Source organism: Thalassophryne amazonica, chromosome 4 (genome assembly GCF_902500255.1).
Source record: "Thalassophryne amazonica chromosome 4, fThaAma1.1, whole genome shotgun sequence".
Classification (NCBI taxonomy): Eukaryota; Metazoa; Chordata; class Actinopteri; order Batrachoidiformes; family Batrachoididae; genus Thalassophryne; species Thalassophryne amazonica.
This window is the reverse complement of record NC_047106.1, coordinates 25,545,997-25,565,622: the sequence shown is the minus strand read 5'-3', so window position 1 is coordinate 25,565,622 and position 19,626 is coordinate 25,545,997. Positions and strand designations below refer to the sequence as shown.

The 19,626-nt window shown below is 40.5% G+C and overlaps 1 long non-coding RNA gene and 1 other non-coding gene across 2 annotated transcripts; both read left to right on the top strand.

Moving 5' to 3' along the window:
* The first annotated feature begins 4,565 nt into the window (after nucleotides 1-4,565).
* LOC117509544 lies at nucleotides 4,566-18,144 on the top strand. The gene is made up of 3 exons (XR_004560427.1): nucleotides 4,566-4,706; nucleotides 5,396-5,487; nucleotides 17,447-18,144. It is a non-coding gene; the product is annotated as an uncharacterized LOC117509544 (long non-coding RNA).
* LOC117509678 lies at nucleotides 17,620-17,755 on the top strand. Its single transcript, XR_004560471.1, has one exon. It is a non-coding gene; the product is annotated as a small nucleolar RNA SNORA15 (small nucleolar RNA).
* Nucleotides 18,145-19,626: the final 1,482 nt, after the last annotated feature.

Sequence of the window (19,626 nt, the reverse complement as noted above, 5' to 3'; positions counted from 1 at the left end):
ATGACTGTGGAAGAACGACTGGGTGGTTTAGCGCCACCTATCGAAATGCGTGTGGGACTACATCCTGTTACTATACAGTAAAAAGTTTTTTCTTTCATACTGGAATAAAAATGAGTCAAATTGACCACCGTTTAGCCCCAAACATTTGCAACATATGTCACTTATTTTATACCTCTGTTATAGCATACTTCTAACATCATTCACATTTTACTGATTTATTTAGTGCATTTTTGATTTGTTTGTGTCTCTTATGATGCACAGTATTTCAGTGTCAAGTTACTTGCCCATCAAACTCCTGGTGTAAAGATGAAGCCGCATGCAGACGTTCATCACTGTGTAGATAGGTGTGGGGAAAAAAAACCTTTAATTCAGGGGGAAAACACAATGTTTCAATGCTTAGACCATCATGTTAAAATAAAATAAAATAAAATAAAATCCCGAAGGTCTAAGGACCAAAATGCTGTTTTGATTTTTATTGCATCTGCCAACAAAGTTGGAGGAGGTTATGTTTTCACTCCTATTTGTCTGTCTGTGAACAGCCTGGAGTCCAGAATTTTTCAAATATCGTTACGAAGTTTTACTGAAAATTCATAACCTGATAGGCAAGAACTGATTCAGTTTTCTAGGTCAAAGGGCAAAGTCCAGAAGAATATTAAAAAATTCATAACTTTGTCAAAATGATCAAGCAGCAGCGTTCAGTGTCTTAAATGTGCCATTTAATGTTGTCACAGTGGCACGGCTGGTGCTGTCTTATTTATTTGTAGTTTGTTTTATTGTAAACATAGAGGAATATACGTAGACAGACAAACAAATAAATAGGGGTGAAAAATAACCTCCTCCTGCAACTTCATTGGCGGAGGCAATAAAAATAAAAAAACAACAGCATTTTGGTCCTTAGACCTTCAGGATTTTATTTTATTTTATTTTAACATGGTCTAAGCATTGAAACATTGTGTTTTCCCCCTGAATTAAAGGTGTTTCCCCCACAACTATCTACACAGTGATGAACGTCTGCATGCGGCTTCATCTTAACACCAGGAATTTGATGGACAAGTAACTTGACATTGAAATACTATACATGATAAGGGACACAAACAAATCGAAAATTCATTAAATAAATCAGCAAAATGTGAATGATGTTAGAAGTATGCTATAACAGAGGTATAAAATATGTGACATATGTTGCAAATGTTTGTGGCTAAACAGTGGTCAATTTTACTCATTTTTATTTGTAAATGTAAATGAAGGTGAAAACTCATTTGCACAGAAATTCTTTGATAAAATCTGTGATTTGTTTCTATGTCAGAATGTGCTAGAGCCTACTAGACAGAGAGGGACTGATTCCCCAAGTTGTTTAGACTTAGTCATTTCTTCCTCGCCAGTTGCAGTAGAGCATGTTAATGTTGAATGTCCTATTAGTAATGCTGATCACAGCGTATTAACCTGGGACTTTTATATTAAGGTCAATCATTCATGTACTCGTGAGTTATTTAGGTATGATTATAACCGAGCAGATTACGAAAAACTCTGTAATTTATTAAAAAATGTTGATTGGTCTTGTGTACTTACAAATGATGTGAATGTTGCATGGGAGTATTTTCATAGGCAAATTAATATTGTTGTTACGGAATGTGTACCTTTTGTAAAAATAACTAGTGGCGGCAAGATCAATCCACCCTGGTTAAATGTTTCCGTTAAAAGGGCTATCAGAAATAAATATTTTTCCTTTAAAAGATATCAGGAAACAAAATCTTATGCTAGATATCAAGAGTATGTTAAGGCCCGAAATGCTGCCAATAAAAAAACCAGGGCAGCAAAAAGAGAGTTTGAAAAAAAATCTCTGTAAAAGGGTCAAAAAGAACCCCAAGGCTTTTTATATGTATGTAAATAATAGGACTAAAAACAGGTTTACTATTGAAAAATTGAAAAATGAAAATGGCATGTTTATTGATAATGATGAAGAAATTGCTGTTGAGTAAAATCGTTTTTCCCAGTCGGTCTTTGTGAATGAAGAAGATAAAAGTCTGATCTGGTTTAATGATTTTATGAAATGTATTTATGGCGAAACAGTATGTGATCCCTTTAATTTTTATGGTCAGATTGTTGAACATCATGTTTTAGATGACATATTTTTCTCACCTGAAGATGTGAAAAAGTTGTTGCTTCAGATGAATGCTAATAAGTCGATGGGTCTGGACGAAATACATCCTCGAGTTCTTAAAGAGTCGGCTGAGGCCATCTATATTTACCCTTACTTTGCATTCTTAGACAATCTTTTGACCAATGTAGACTTCCTGACACTTGGAAGAGGGCCAATGTGACCCCAATTTTCAAGAAGGGTGAAAAGACCATAACAGGTAATTACAGGCCTGTGAGTCTGACATCACAGGTTTGTAAATTATGTGAAAAAAAATCATTTGAGATAAGCTTGTAATCTTTATAGAAAAAGTGCTCTCGAACGATCAGCATGGTTTTCGAAGGGGCAGATCCTGTCTCACTAATTTACTTGTTACTCTTGGGGAATGGATGCAAATGTATGACGAGGGCTTACCCTTTGATGCCCTGTATCTCAATTTTCGAAAAGCATTTGACTCTGTGCCGAGTGCGAGACTCATTTATAAACTGCGAGAGTACGGTATAGACGGAAGATTTTGTAATTGTATAGAAAATGTTTTAAGTGACAGGGAACAGAGAGTTTGTATGAATGGTGTGAAGTCCTCTTGGATGAAGGTCACCAGTGGTGTCCCCCAGGGATCGGTCATAGGGCCGATATTGTTTTTTGCTTTTTATTCATGATTTGCCATGTGCAATAAAGTCACATTGTAAAATTTTCACCGATGACACGAAGGTGTATCACCCCATCCTTTCTTTAGCTGATGGGGAAGACCTCCAGTCAGACATAGATAGTCTCATGGCTTGGTCTGAAGAATGGTTACTTGGGTTTAATGAAGGAAAATGTAAAGTTCTCCATATTGGTAGAAAAAAAATCCATGTTATGATTATTTTATGAATGAAAACAATTAGAAGCAGTTTCAGAAGAAAGAGACCTAGGAGTGTTGATTTCTAAGGACTTATCCTTTTCCCGCCATATTGCTCTTTCGGCAGCTAAGGCCAATAGAATTCTTGGGATGATATAAAGGGACTTTTTGTTTATTGACAAAGACTCCTTTCTTCTTTTATACAAAATGTTTGTTCGTCCTCACCTTGAATATTGTGTGCAGGCATGGTCACCTTATTTGCAGAAAGACAAAAATATTTTAGAGAAAGTACAGAGAAGGGCCACTAAGCTGGTTCCAGAATTTAAAAATTTGTCTTATGAGGATAGGCTCTTGCAACTTGGTCTCACAAGTCTTGAAGACAGATGAACTCGAGGTGATTTGATTGAAATATACAAAATTTTGTATGGCTTTGAAAATGTTGACCCCACTGTATTTTTCGAATTGAGAAGGTATACTGGCCTTAGAGGTTCATGAGATGTGCTTGGAAGTTAATACGAGGGCTGTCAATAAAGTATAGGTCCTTTCAATTTTTTTCAAAAACTATATGGATTTCATTTATATGTTTTTACGTCAGACATGCTTGAACCCTCGTGCGCATGCGTGAGTTTTTCCACGCCTGTCGGTGACGTCATTCGCCTGTGAGCACTCCTTGTGGGAGGAGTCGTCCAGCCCCTCGTCGGAATTCCTTTGTCTGAGAAGTTGCTGAGAGACTGGCGCTTTGTTTGATCAAAATTTTTTCTAAACCTGTGAGACACATCGAAGTGGACACGGTTCGAAAAATTAAGTTGGTTTTCGGTGAAAATTTTAACGGCTGATGAGAGATTTTGAGGTGATACTGTCGCTTTAAGGACTTCCCACGGAGCGAGACGTCGTGCAGCACTCCCAGGTGCCGTCGTCAGCCTGTTTCAAGCTGAAAACCTCCACATTTCAGACTCTATTGATCCAGGATGTCGAGAGAGAACAGAGAAGTTTCAGAAGAAGTCGGTTTCAGCATTTTATCCGGATATTCCACTGTTAAAGGAGATTTTTTTAATGAAAGACGTGCGGACGGGTCCTCGCGTCGGGACGCAGCCGGCGCGGTGCGGCGGCACAGGAAAAACACCTCCGTGTTGATAACCATTTGTAAAATCCAGGCGGCTTTTGATGGCTTTCAGTGGAGTGAGTATATGAGAAATTGTTTAACAGCTGGACATGTTCCAACTTGTCCTTAAGGCTTCCAACAGAGGTGTTTCCTGTGGCGGAGCGTCGCAGCGGCTCGTAGATCTAGATTAAATGTGAGGAAAGAATTCTTTAGTAACCGAGCAGTAAAGATCTGGAATAGTTTGCCACCTGAAGTGGTCTTATACTCAAGTACAGATATTTTTAAAGTATATTATGATCTGTATTATAGCATAATGAATGCCACCAGATTTTGATTAATAGTTGTTTTTATTGAATGTTATGATTTGTTATGATGTGTCATTATATGCAATCATGTATACAAATATTTCACACAATAAAATGAATTATGAATTATTATTCCAGCATGAAAGAAAAAAACTTGTTTTTACCGTAGTAACAGGATGTAGTCCCACTCGCATTTCGATAGATGGCGCTAAACCACCCATACGTTCTTCCACAGCCATCAAACGCAAAACAAAGAAGGAGAGTGCTCATTCTCTTCACGTCCGTCGCAGCGGCTCGATGCTACGTGGGGAAAAAGAAATGGTAAATAAAAGCTGCTTATTTATTATTAGTCTCGTTTTTCCTCCCTATTCTAACTAATATGCGCACGGGCGGAACAAAGAAAAGGTGACCACTCGTAACCCGATCAATAAGTTTTTAGCTTTTGGTGATATTTTGTGCACGTGAAGCACCGCAGCCTCAAAACCTGTTGAAAGTATGTGTTCAGAAATAACATTTTGGCCGACATGTTTGTCGTACAACAATAACAAGCATTTAGACTTAACATCGTTACCTTTTATTTTGTTGCTGAGTGACCTCGTGGCGGAAACTTGGAAGTGCACGTGGGATGAAAAAAAAAAATCAAGATTCATTTAATTTAACAACTGTTAAATGTATTATAGTTATTTAATTTTAACCGGCAAGATTGCACTAAGCCACATCGATAGAAAAGCTGTAATTGTGGAGTTCTGATCCAAATGTACACATGGCACTTTAAAAACACTTTGACATCTAGCGGTGAATTCTCGTAGTCGGACATCCGGGAACTTCCTAGCCGGAAGCGAGCCGCCATCTTTGTTTGGGGGAATTGCGCGACTTCGATAGCATTGAAAGCAGCACAAAAATGCCCAAAAGTTGTTGTATTCCGGGTTGTACAGCCAACCACGTTATCCCGAACGGCAGTTCTATATTATACCATCTGAGAAATGCAAATGGCTCGTTGCAATCAACAGGGCTGCTGTAAACACCGATGGGAGTATCAACAAAAAGAAACGATGGAGTCCCAAGTCTGGTCCTGCTATCTGTGTTCTGCCCATTTCATCTTGTAAGTACTTTTCGTGTTAATATTTATGAATTGAGGTTGTCGTGAGGATCCGTTCACATTTTTTTCAACAGTTTGAAAATTCTGATAAAGCGCCAGCTGCAGAAACAAAGCTGGATGACGGTTAAACGATGTCTCAGAAAATCAACATAAGTCCAGATTTCTTATTTTGTTTTGGCTTCAGTGTCCATCGTTAGTGCCATGTGACCGGGGCTTAAATGATACGGTTTTTGTGTGTATGTATGTATGTATGTATATATATATATATATATATATATATATATATATATATATATATATATATATATATATAATACTCACGAGGACTCTTGATGAAGTATGTGTAGACATCTTTGTAATCCATATCTGGCCATTGTTTAGAATCGTCAAACCAGTTGTCTGCAATAATCTTGTACGGGTATTTTCGGATTCTGCCAACTCCAGCTTCTTTCTGTATCGATTACGCACCAAGCACCACATCACTTTTAAAAATACATGAGTTTACACAATACTATTTAAAAATAACGTAACAAGAAAAGAATTAACAAGTATCAAGAAATAACAAGAACATATATACAAATAAATATTGCTAAAATATACTGATAAACAATAATTAAAAGAAATAAAAAATAAAGGTAAAATTGATAACAGACAAAATATAAAATAAAATGTATAAATAATATGATGCGCTGATCCATTGCAGTGTTTTGCTTTTGTAGTTTATAGCATTTACACCAGTGTATAGTTCACATCACATTATCCATCCATCCATTTTCTTCCACTTTATCTGAGGTCGGGTCGCGGGGGCAGCAGCTCAAGCAAAGCCGCTCAGACCTCCCGATCCACACACACCTCCCCCAGCTCCTCCGGGGGAACCCCAAGGCGTTCCCAAGCCAGCCGAGAGATGTAATCCCTCCAGCTTGTCCTGGGTCTTCCCCGGGGGCCTCCTCCCGATGGGACGTGCCTGGAACACCTCTCCAGCGAGGCGTCCAGGGGGCATCCGGAAAAGATGCCCGAACCATCTCATCTGGCTCCTTTTGATGTAGAAGAGCAGCAGCTCGACTCCAAGCTCCTCCCGAGTGACCGAGCTCCTCACCCTATCTCTAAGGGAGCGCCCAGCCACCCTGCGGAGGAAACTCAACTCGGCCGCTTGTACTCACGATCTCGTTCTTTCGGTCATGAGCCAAATCTCATGACCATAGGTGAGGGTTGGAATGTAGATCTATCAGTAAATCGAGAGCTTTGCCCCCCTGCTCAGCTCTCTCTTCACTGAGATGGTCCGATACAGTGACCGCATCACTGCAGACGCTGCACCGATCTGTCTGTCGATCTCACGCTCCATCCATCCCTCGCTTGTGAACAAGTCCCCGAGATACTTAAACTTCTCTACTTGAGGCAAGGACACTCCACCGACCTGAAGAGGGCAAGGCACTTTTTTCCGGTCAGAACTATGGCCTCGGATTTGGCGTTGCTGATTTTCATGCGGGAAGCCTCACACTCGGCTGCAAACCGCCCCAGTGCACGCTGAAGGTCCTGATTTGACGAAGCCAACAGAACCACATTGTCCGCAAACAGCAGAGATGAGATTCTGTGGTTCCCAAACCGGACCCCTCTACACCCTGGCTGCACCTAGAAATTCTGTCCATAAAGGTAATGAACAGAACCGGTGACAAAGGGCAGCCCTGGCGGAGGCCAATGTGCACTGGAAACAGGTTTGACTTACTACCGGCAGTGTGAACCAAGCTCCTGCTCCAGCCGTACAGGGACCAGATAGCCCTTAACAAATGACCCCGGACCCCGTATTCCTGGAGCACCCCCCCACAGGGTGCCCTGAGGGACAGAGTCGAACGCCTTCTTCAGATCCACAAAGCACATGTGGACTGGTTGGGTGAACTCCCATAAACCCTCAAGCACCCGATGGAGGGTGTAGAGGTGGTCCAGTGTGCCGCAACCAGGACGAAAACCACACTGCTCCTCCTAAATCCGAGGTTCGACTATCGGTCAAATTCTCCTCTCCAGTACTCTGGAATAGACCTTACCGCTGAGGAGTGTGATCCCCCTATAGTTGGAACACACCCTCCGGTCCCCCTTAAACAGAGGGACCACCAAATTTGAAATCAAGCACAAAGCGCTGTCCTTGTATACCAGAGATAAAACAGGATATGAGTGACACATTATGTAAAATGCCTTCCAACAGAGATATCGTTTGAAGATTCTTGGGACTTTTTGATGAATTGATAGGACGACATGACCGACTCAGAAAAATATCTTAGGAATTGTTGAAGCTTTGGGAGAAGCTGAATTTTCCTGTTCTTTCCAAACAACAAGTGTCTGCAAAGGTTGACAAATTTATCACATCTTTTGAAAAATACAGAAAGCAACCAAATGCAGAATTTGAAGAAAATCTTGCTCATCTGTTCGATTTTACAAAAACAAATGGAAATTGGCTTTGTAGTGAGGACAAAGAACTGTACAAAAGACATTGAATCAGGAGGCAGGGTGGGATATACAACTGTGAAAGTAGCACCTATGTCAACAATCCACCCATCAAAACGGGCCAAACGCACATCAGAACCCTCGACAAGCCAAACGGTTATCTCTGCATCCAGTGATAGTGAGGGAGAAAGCAGCAGTGGTGAGTGTGACCCTGAGACAGTTCCTGAAGACTCTCCCACAAAGAGTGCAACACGCCACTCAACAAGGTTTGCTGCCAAACTGGTGTCTAAACACTCTTTGTCAACCAGAAAAGCATCACAGGTGCTTCAGAGTCTGGCTGAAGATGAAGTTAGTGTCCCAAAGCTGTGAAATGCTTCTCTACTCACCGGAAAAAGGAACCGTCACTGCTTGATGTCCCTCGCTTCAACACAGGAGCTGAGAGAGCTGTAAAGTTGATGGAGGAGGTTCGTTCTCCTTGCAAAACAGACAAATATCTTAACAGCAAATTTATTAACACTAATACACAAATCTGAAACACTTAAAAAACACTACAAATGCTCATTTTTATGTATTCCTCGTGTATTGTATGTAAAACTGACATATAATTATAATAATTTAATTTATATAGCGCCAAATCACAAATAATCACCTCAAGGCGCTTCACAAACATCATTTAAAAGCAGAATAAAATGAAACAAGATTAAAACACAATAAAAAATGTTATTATAATAATAATAATGTTTGAGCTGCCAGGTGTTTTAATGTGAAATATGAAACTGTCTGAGGTGCGGGGGGGTTTTCAGGGTCTAGCAAAACCAAAGTCATTTTTGTGAGTTTTAGGTAAAAGTTCATCATTTATAACCCCAGGCTAATAAATTTGAGATTTGTCATAACCCTAGTCTGGGTGACTTGGTGGCTTTCCTCACTCTTCTCCTTCTTGCACAGTCACTCAGTTTTTGAGGACTGTCTACTCCACACAGATTTACCATAGAGTGCCATATTGTTTGCATTTCTTCATAACTGATGTAAATAAAGTTCGACATATTCAGTGACTTGGAAATGTTCATGTATCCATCTCCTGACTTGTCTGAAGAAAACTGGCAATTAAACTGATTATTTACAGGTATTCTACCAAAGGGGCTGATTACTTATACAATCCATCATCTTGGCTTTTATATTTTTAATTAATTGATGTCAAGTTGTAGAGATTTGTTTTCAGTTTGAGTCCAAGGAAGATAATTTTAGAAATTTTTATATTGAGAAGCCTGATTTACTTTTTATATTTTAAATGCCATAAACAAATTAAAATATGTGAAATACCAAGGGGCTGAATACTTTTGCAAGCCACTGTACATGGAGTAAAGCTCGGCAGGCACTGTACAATATTTTAATCGCTGTACAGTGGTCCCTCGTTTATCGTGGGAGTTACGTTCTAAAAATAACCCACAATAGGTGAAATCCGCAAAGTAGTCAGCGTTATTTTTTGCAATTATTATAGATGTTTTAAGGCTGTAAAATCCCTCACTACACACTTTATACACTTTTCTCAAACAGGTATTAACATTTTCTCACCTTTATCTCCTGTGTAAACACTCTCTTTTTTCTTCTGGGTGAGCAGATTATAAACAGACACATGCAGAACACAATGCGTGTACTCTCCCTTCACTCACTGCCTCCGGGGGTACGAATGTGGGACCCACAAAGAATCCAAGTCATGGCCATGGAGCTCTGCGGCTGCGGTTACCGAGACCATGCAATGGACGCTACAGATTTTTCCGCAAGAAGTCTATCCTTGCGGGCTGCCGGAGCGCTCCGCATCAAAACAGCGAGCGTAGTCTCTGGACCTGTTGCCAGAGTTGTCTGCAGCTCCGCACAGCAGAGAGGGGGGCGGTGTGAATGGCCCGCTGTGGCGCTTACCGAGCCCGCAGACTCAGTAAGTGCATCGGAGGCAGTGAGAGCAATTGCGGTGATGCCGACCGGTGCTGCGACCAGCCCGCCTGATAAAGACGCAGAACAGAATGCGCTGTAAAAAAAAGGAAAAAAAAATCTGCGAAACTGCGAGGCCGCGAAAGGTGAACCGTGTTATAGCGAGGGACCACTGTACTCGGCTCCAGCTCAAACTGTACGACAAAACCGCAGGGTGTAAAAGTTCAGAGTGCACGATTTATGTTCTCACACTATACGGCCTGATGCGATCTGACTTCTCACCAGGGCTTAATTTGAGGGGGAGCAAGCCGGAGCGCGCTCCAGAACCTCTGACGTTGGCTCCACCAGCTATTTATCCCTTTATCTACGGCGATGGTGCCCACGCCATATTTTCCATATGCGTATTTTTTTTACTGTAACTCCGCCATAGTTTGTCCAATCCGAATTCAAAGGGCATTGTAAAGCTAACACCAAGGGCTTTCCAATGATATACGGTAAACATAGCCTGTGATGTCATAACGCAGAGGAAAAACACGAAAGTTTCACACTAGTGCGCCGCTGATTCTCATTGCCGTAAGTTCTCGTGTAAGCCCTCAGTCTGAAAAATTTCAACACTGACAGCAAGCCAAGAACCCGTGCTCTCCAACAGTATGCTATATGTTGCATATATTACGGTAAAGTGCGTTCGGTGACTTTTGAAACGAGGGAAAAGTATGAAAAACAGCGCAAATGTGGCAGAAAAGTACAGAGACAGACAGCAAACATAAATGTAGTAATTTTTGAGGAAAAGGCAGGGTGTTAGTGTCATTTGTGAAGGTGTGTGTGCGTGTTTGTGTGGGTGTGCAGTTTATTTTAAGTGTGACGTACAGCATTGTTCGCAAGCCCCGCCCTTCTTTTTTTTTCCTGCACTGGAGCCACCCATCCTCTGCGCTCCGGGACCTCCCACTTTACAAATTAAACACTGCTACTCACATTATACGTTCAAAAACCACACATCGGACTCGTGTTTCCGGAAGCAAAACATAAACGGAAGCTTTTTTTTTTTTTTTTTTTTTTAAGTTTATTTACATTTCTTATTTTTACCAAAACTCTCGATGGAAGACATCAAAGTTTTAACACACAAAAAAGACTTTGCATGAGTTGAAGAATAAGGGAGAAAAAGAAACAGAAGCTGTTCTCCCAAATAGATGATCACTGTTTATGCTCTCTCCAATTCTGCATCGGTGTTTGCACATGCACAGTGCGAGAGGTTGGGGTAAATCGGCTCATAGATGCTTGTAGCGCTGCTTCAACAGTGCGATACCCTCACGAGGGCCGACCATAATATCAAACAGGTTTGATTTTCATCCGGCCATACGATTGCCGATCGGGAGGTGGTCGTGAGAAGAAGTTGACGCCGACCGCACGGAGCCATGTAACTAGTTAGCATGGCGGAGTCTCGTTTATTATCAAAATTAATCACACAAATCGCTCCACCAACTAAGAACGGTGAGAATAAACACCGACAGGAGCTGGTGAGAGCAAAAGAGATCAGTCTGTTCATCCTTTCCGTGTCCGGGCCGGTTGAGGTTTCTCATGTTGAGTCAAGTTAATCTGCAGGCTCCTGGCAGTGCCCTTCTGTCTCCACCCATCTTCCCGGTGTAACCGATACACCGGATGCTGCCCAGTGGGTCCTGGGAATAATGCAATAAGATCTTTAGTTGAGGACGGTGTCTGATCGCCTTCGAACCTCTGACTTTCGCTCCTGATGAATGAAAACATTCTTGGTCCAATAATTTCACCTCTAGCCCCCGGTCGTCCCTCTTAATCATGGCCCCAGTTCAGAGAAGAAAACCCACAAAATAGAACCACAGTCCTGTTCCATTATTCCTGGCTGGGATATCCAGGTGACCTGCTTTAAACACTGTAATTTTCAAAATAAACACTTCAGACCGCATTATAACGAATCCCATCCACCCGATTAATTGAGGAAATAATTGTATTTTCTTTGGAGATTCATGATCGTATTGTATCACTTCCTGTTCCGGAGCACAGCGGTGTTTTTCTGTATCTGTTAGCTGTTTAATCTGCGCAGTTAGATTGATCTAGTTATCTAGATTACGATTTGTTTCCCAGTGTAATCTTTACGTGCCTTAACTAAAGCACTCCTTCTGCTGAATCACCTCTAAATTATTTACACATTATTCACTTTGCGTGTTTTTAGGAATCCGCTAGCTTAGCGTAGCTACTAGCTCTTAGCCGATTTAGCATGGCGGCTTCTCCTGTCTCTCCCGCACTTTTCTGCTCTGGGTGTGAAATGTTTAGTTATTCCTCGGCCTCCTTTAGCAGTAATGGTACTTGTAATAAGTGTAGCTTATTCGTAGCTTTGGAAGCCAGGCTGGGCGAATTGGAGACTCGGCTCCGCACCGTGGAAAATTCTACAGCTAGCAAGGCCCCTGTAGTCGGTGCGGACCAAGGTAGCTTAGCCGCCGTTAGTTCCCCCCTGGCAGATCCCGAGCAGCCGGGAAAGCAGGCCGACTGGGTGACTGTGAGGAGGAAGCGTAGCCCTAAACAGAAGCCCCGTGTACACCGCCAACCCGTTCACATCTCTAACCGTTTTTCCCCACTCGACGACACACCCGCCGAGGATCAAACTCTGGTTATTGGCGACTCTGTTTTGAGAAATGTGAAGTTAGCGACACCAGCAACCATAGTCAATTGTCTTCCGGGGGCCAGAGCAGGCGACATTGAAGGAAATTTGAAACTGCTGGCTAAGGCTAAGCGTAAATTTGGTAAGATTGTAATTCACGTCGGCAGTAATGACACCCGGTTACGCCAATCGGAGGTCACTAAAATTAACATTAAATCGGTGTGTAACTTTGCAAAAACAATGTCGGACTCTGTAGTTTTCTCTGGGCCCCTCCCCAATCGGACCGGGAGTGACATGTTTAGCCGCATGTTCTCCTTGAATTGCTGGCTGTCTGAGTGGTGTCCAAAAAATGAGGTGGGCTTCATAGATAATTGGCAAAGCTTCTGGGGAAAACCTGGTCTTGTTAGGAGAGACGGCATCCATCCCACTTTGGATGGAGCAGCTCTCATTTCTAGAAATCTGGCCAATTTTCTTAAATCCTCCAAACCGTGACTATCCAGGGTTGGGACCAGGAAGCAGAGTTGTAGTCTTACACACCTCTCTGCAGCTTCTCTCCCCCTGCCATCCCCTCATTACCCCATCCCCGTAGAGACGGTGCCTGCTCCCAGACTACCAATAACCAGCAAAAATCTATTTAAGCATAAAAATTCAAAAAGAAAAAATAATATAGCACCTTCAACTGCACCACAGACTAAAACAGTTAAATGTGGTCTATTAAACATTAGGTCTCTCTCTTCTAAGTCCCTGTTGGTAAATGATATAATAATTGATCAACATATTGATTTATTCTGCCTAACAGAAACCTGGTTACAGCAGGATGAATATGTTAGTTTAAATGAGTCAACACCCCCGAGTCACACTAACTGTCAGAATGCTCGTAGCACGGGCCGGGGTGGAGGATTAGCAGCAATCTTCCATTCCAGCTTATTAATTAATCCAAAACCCAGACAGAGCTTTAATTCATTTGAAAGCTTGTCTCTTAGTCTTGTCCATCCAAATTGGAAGTCCCAAAAACCAGTTTTATTTGTTATTATCTATCGTCCACCTGGTCGTTACTGTGAGTTTCTCTGTGAATTTTCAGACCTTTTGTCTGACTTAGTGCTTAGCTCAGATAAGATAATTATAGTGGGCGATTTTAACATCCACACAGATGCTGAGAATGACAGCCTCAACACTGCATTTAATCTATTATTAGACTCTATTGGCTTTGCTCAAAAAGTAAATGAGTCCACCCACCACTTTAATCATATCTTAGATCTTGTTCTGACTTATGGTATGGAAATAGAAGACTTAACAGTATTCCCTGAAAACTCCCTTCTGTCTGATCATTTCTTAATAACATTTACATTTACTCTGATGGACTACCCAGCAGTGGGGAATAAGTTTCATTACACTAGAAGTCTTTCAGAAAGCGCTGTAACTAGGTTTAAGGATATGATTCCTTCTTTATGTTCTCTAATGCCATATACCAACACAGTGCAGAGTAGCTACCTAAACTCTGTAAGGGAGATAGAGTATCTCGTCAATAGTTTTACATCCTCATTGAAGACAACTTTGGATGCTGTAGCTCCTCTGAAAAAGAGAGCTTTAAATCAGAAGTGTCTGACTCCGTGGTATAACTCACAAACTCGTAGCTTAAAGCAGATAACCCGTAAGTTGGAGAGGAAATGGCGTCTCACTAATTTAGAAGATCTTCACTTAGCCTGGAAAAAGAGTCTGTTGCTCTATAAAAAAGCCCTCCGTAAAGCTAGGACATCTTTCTACTCATCACTAATTGAAGAAAATAAGAACAACCCCAGGTTTCTTTTCAGCACTGTAGCCAGGCTGACAAAGAGTCAGAGCTCTATTGAGCTGAGTATTCCATTAACTTTAACTAGTAATGACTTCATGACTTTCTTTGCTAACAAAATTTTAACTATTAGAGAAAAAATTACTCATAACCATCCCAAAGACGTATCGTTATCTTTGGCTGCTTTCAGTGATGCCGGTATTTGGTTAGACTCTTTCTCTCCGATTATTCTGTCTGAGTTATTCTCATTAGTTACTTCATCCAAACCATCAACATGTTTATTAGACCCCATTCCTACCAGGCTGCTCAAGGAAGCCCTACCATTATTTAATGCTTCGATCTTAAATATGATCAGTCTATCTTTGTTAGTTGGCTATGTACCACAGGCTTTTAAGGTGGCAGTAATTAAACCATTACTTAAAAAGCCATCACTTGACCCAGCTATCTTAGCTAATTATAGGCCAATCTCCAACCTTCCTTTTCTCTCAAAAATTCTTGAAAGGGTAGTTGTAAAACAGCTAACTGATCATCTGCAGAGGAATGGTCTATTTTAAGAGTTTCAGTCAGGTTTTAGAATTCATCATAGTACAGAAACAGCATTAGTGAAGGTTACAAATGATCTTCTTATGGCCTCGGACAGTGGACTCATCTCTGTGCTTGTTCTGTTAGACCTCAGTGCTGCTTTTGATACTGTTGACCATAAAATTTTATTACAGAGATTAGAGCATGCCATAGGTATTAAAGGCACTGCGCTGCGGTGGTTTGAATCATATTTGTCTAATAGATTACAATTTGTTCATGTAAATGGGGAGTCTTCTTCACAGACTAAAGTTAATTATGGAGTTCCACAAGGTTCTGTGCTAGGACCAATTTTATTTACTTTATACATGCTTCCCTTAGGCAGTATTATTAGACGGTATTGCTTAAATTTTCATTGTTACGCAGATGATACCCAGCTTTATCTATCCATGAAGCCAGAGGACACACACCAATTAGCTAAACTGCAGGATTGTCTTACAGACATAAAGACATGGATGACCTCTAATTTCCTGCTTTTAAACTCAGATAAAACTGAAGTTATTGTACTTGGCCCCACAAATCTTAGAAACATGGTGTCTAACCAGATCCTTACTCTGGATGGCATTACCCTGACCTCTAGTAATACTGTGAGAAATCTTGGTGTCATTTTTGATCAGGATATGTCATTCAAAGCGCATATTAAACAAATATGTAGGACTGCTTTTTTGCATTTACGCAATATCTCTAAAATCAGAAAGGTCTTGTCTCAGAGTGATGCTGAAAAACTAATTCATGCATTTATTTCCTCTAGGCTGGACTATTGTAATTCATTATTATCAGGTTGTCCTAAAAGTTCCCTAAAAAGCCTTCAGTTAATTCAAAATGCTGCAGCTAGAGTACTGACGGGGACTAGAAGGAGAGAGCATATCTCACCCATATTGGCCTCTCTTCATTGGCTTCCTGTTAATTCTAGAATAGAATTTAAAATTCTTCTTCTTACTTATAAGGTTTTGAATAATCAGGTCCCGTCTTATCTTAGGGACCTCGTAGTACCATATCACCCCAATAGAGCGCTTCGCTCTCAGACTGCAGGCTTACTTGTAGTTCCTAGGGTTTGTAAGAGTAGAATGGGAGGCAGAGCCTTCAGCTTTCAGGCTCCTCTCCTGTGGAACCAGCTCCCAATTCAGATCAGGGAGACAGACACCCTCTCTACTTTTAAGATTAGGCTTAAAACTTTCCTTTTTGCTAAAGCTTATAGTTAGGGCTGGATCAGGTGACCCTGAACCATCCCTTAGTTATGCTGCTATAGACGTAGACTGCTGGGGGGTTCCCATGATGCACTGTTTCTTTCTCTTTTTGCTCTGTATGCACCACTCTGCATTTAATCATTAGTGATTGATCTCTGCTCCCCTCCACAGCATGTCTTTTTCTTGGTTCTCTCCCTCAGCCCCAACCGGTCCCAGCAGAAGACTGCCCCTCCCTGAGCCTGGTTCTGCTGGAGGTTTCTTCCTGTTAAAAGGGAGTTTTTCCTTCCCACTGTAGCCAAGTGCTTGCTCACAGGGGGTCGTTTTGACCGTTGGGGTTTTACATAATTATTGTATGGCCTTGCCTTACAATATAAAGCGCCTTGGGGCAACTGTTTGTTGTGATTTGGCGCTATATAAAAAAATTGATTGATTGATTGATGATCGCTTTACTACATCTGATTCTAGGTACTAGATAGATAATAAGAGTTGTCACTGTATTCCTTTGTTCTGTTTTGCTCTAATAAAAGTCCTAAAAAAAATGCTTCGGACCCCGCTGGGACACCATGTTAAGAGCACTGAGATCCAACTACGAGCTTTTTAACTGCAGCAAGTTTACAATATGCTGTTGGAGCTGGACTTTACCACAAAATACAGATGAACAGAGACAAATTACTTGGATTTGAATAGCGCCGCTCATAAGCGTCAGCTGTGTTTGGGTCAGATGACCTTTCACCTCTCCCACAATGCAGTGTGTCACCTGACAGTGTGAGATGACTTATTAGTGTCATAATTCGTAACCATCTTATAGGGCTCTAAGTAGCTTCTATCACATGTCTAAATAAGAATTCTAATTAGATAATAGAGTGTAGACATTGATCTGGGTTGCAAGTCAAGATTATATTCATAATCAGTTAATTAATCAATTATTTTCTCGATCAGTTGTGCCTAAAATGTCAGAAAATGAGAGGACTGCTGATCAGTGTTTTCCAGAGCCGAAGATGATACCGTCAAATGTCTTGCTTTGTCCACAATCCAAAGATATTCAGTTTACTGCCAGATAGCAGTTAAGCAGCTATTAAAATCTGAAAATATTGACTGTTAAACTCAAAGAATTTTTTTTAATGACTCCTAACAATTAATCAATCATCAGATGTCAAATAATTTAATACCAGATTAATCATCCGTTAATCATTGTAGCTCTATTGCTGCTTTTGCTTTATTCAAATAAAAGATGCACATTTTGTGAACACTTGAATAAATGGGGCTTCACCCATTTCATCATGTGATTGGGAATTTAAGATGAAAGATTCAGTACTTTGTCAAATTTTGTGTCATTCTCACCTGTAGGATGTTAAAGCAGATGTTACTTAAAATCATTTTAAATGTCGGCCCGCTGATTTTGTTTTGTCTCACCAGGAAAGAAGAAGTTTCTTGTTTCGTACTGACGGGTCCATCGTCATGCTGAACACATGAATCCAAAGTGAGTCTGCCAGAAACTGATCCCCAGCCTGCAAAGCGTGGACCTGCTGATGGTCTGTCAGTGCACACAGTTACACAGTGAGACACGCACACACACAGTGGGATGGTTGGCATGGCCGAATTCTGTTCCAGCTGCTCTGTGGTGGAAACAGTCAGACACCATGCAACAGTCTCGTCTCATTTCTGCCAAACAACTGGATGAGTGCTGCACGAAGCCTAATCCAACATAGGAGAATGAGTACAATTTATTTTTGAAAACAAAAAAAGATGATGCTTTGAGTGTATTCTTGTTGGTTTTGCATTAACCTGCTTTTTTTAATTCTGCAGGGGAGCTGCTGGTTGTCTGAAGTGGAAATTGGGGGAATCTTTCGTATTTGGTAAGAATAGAAAGTAAACGTTAATTGTGAATATTTGTTTTCGCCCACAGTTGTGTAACAGAAAGTGCTCTCTTTTTTTTTTTTTGTTTTCTTTTGCTATCACTTTTATAACTGAAAATGATTTTCCTGTTTGTGTGGAAAGTACCTCAACTCACGGTGTGTAATAAAATTCTCTTCCAATAAATCTTGTGAATCTTGTTTTAATTGTCTTAATTGAGCTCACAAAAATAATGTTGAAGAGTTTGACGATGTGTATTTATGATACAAAGACCAGTTATTTTGGGTGAATCACTGAAAAAATGGGCACCTTCTGTGCCTGTCATTGCACTCGTCTTTTCCCATAAATTTATGTGCCAAAAATTGTAATGTATTGTGGGGAAAATTGCAGTGCATTGATGGAAATGCAAAGCTACAGGGTTCAAATCACTGAAGTTTTGGTCTAATACTTGATGGGTAATTCTGGTTGTGTAACGTGTGGCTGCCAGCACTGTTTTCATCGAGATGGATCAAACTTCTCTCAGGTGTCAGAGGTCACACTTGTGAAAAATACTTTCATATGAATGGAAAAAGCAGTTTCACATGTTCGCACCATGTTGGACCCCCCTGAGCTGCTGATCAAAGGTGTAATAAAAGATAGGAAAGGTCTCACAAAACATAAGCTGATTGATGAAAGGATATAGTGCAGCAGCTAAGAGAATATTTAGAGCAAAATTGTGCAAATGGTGATACAAACACCAAAGTTGGCACACATACTCCTTAGATATTACTCTTTTGAAAAAACCGACTGGTCAAAATTAAAAGTGCTCAAATTGTTTTGAAAACTACAGCATGTTATTTGTCTGATCGTAAAGATTCCAAAAAGGTATAGTTTGGACTATCTATGACTGAATGATTAGGAGTTATGGGGTAAAAACAGCAAAAATGGTGACAAAGGTCAGTTTCAGTTTGTACAGGGGTCAAAAGTTAAAGTTGCTCCAATTTTGGTAAAAAAAAAAAAAAAATATATATATATATATATATATATATATATATATATCTGCAAATTATTAGTTGAGTTAACAGGGTTTTAAAAAGGAATAGTTTGGACCATGTATCATGCTTAGTTATGTTAGGGGGTAACATGTCACATGTCATAGAATCCAATGGACATTGACCTTGTTTGACCTTTACTTTGTAGACCAAACACTCAGCACAATCAAAACTATTCCATTTATTAATCCTGTTAGCCCAACCAATAATTTGCATCACTTTTTAACCAAAATTGAAGGAGCTTTAACTTTTGACTCATGTACAAACTGAAATTGACCTTTGTCACCATTCTTGCTTGTTTTTTACACCATAACTCCTGATCATTCAGTCATAGGTAGTCCAAACTATACCTTTTTGGATTCTTTACGATCAAACAATGTGGTGTAGTTTTTTGAGCATCTTTTAATTTTGACCCCTGTGTAACTCTTCAATTTACCCCTACCTAGCCGCCTGTTGAAAATTCAAGTGTCCATTCGTATTTTTTTTTTCTCAAGAGTAATGACTAAGGAGTACGAGTATTTGTGCCGACTTTGGTGCTTGTATCACCATTTGCACGATTGTTTATCTGCTGCGCTAATACAACACACTACACTGTACACTACCAATAGCAAAATTTGTTTTGGACTGAAGGCCATGCACATACGTGTATACCTTTATGTTTACAATAAAACAAACTATGAATAAATAAGACTGCACCAGCAGTGCCACTGT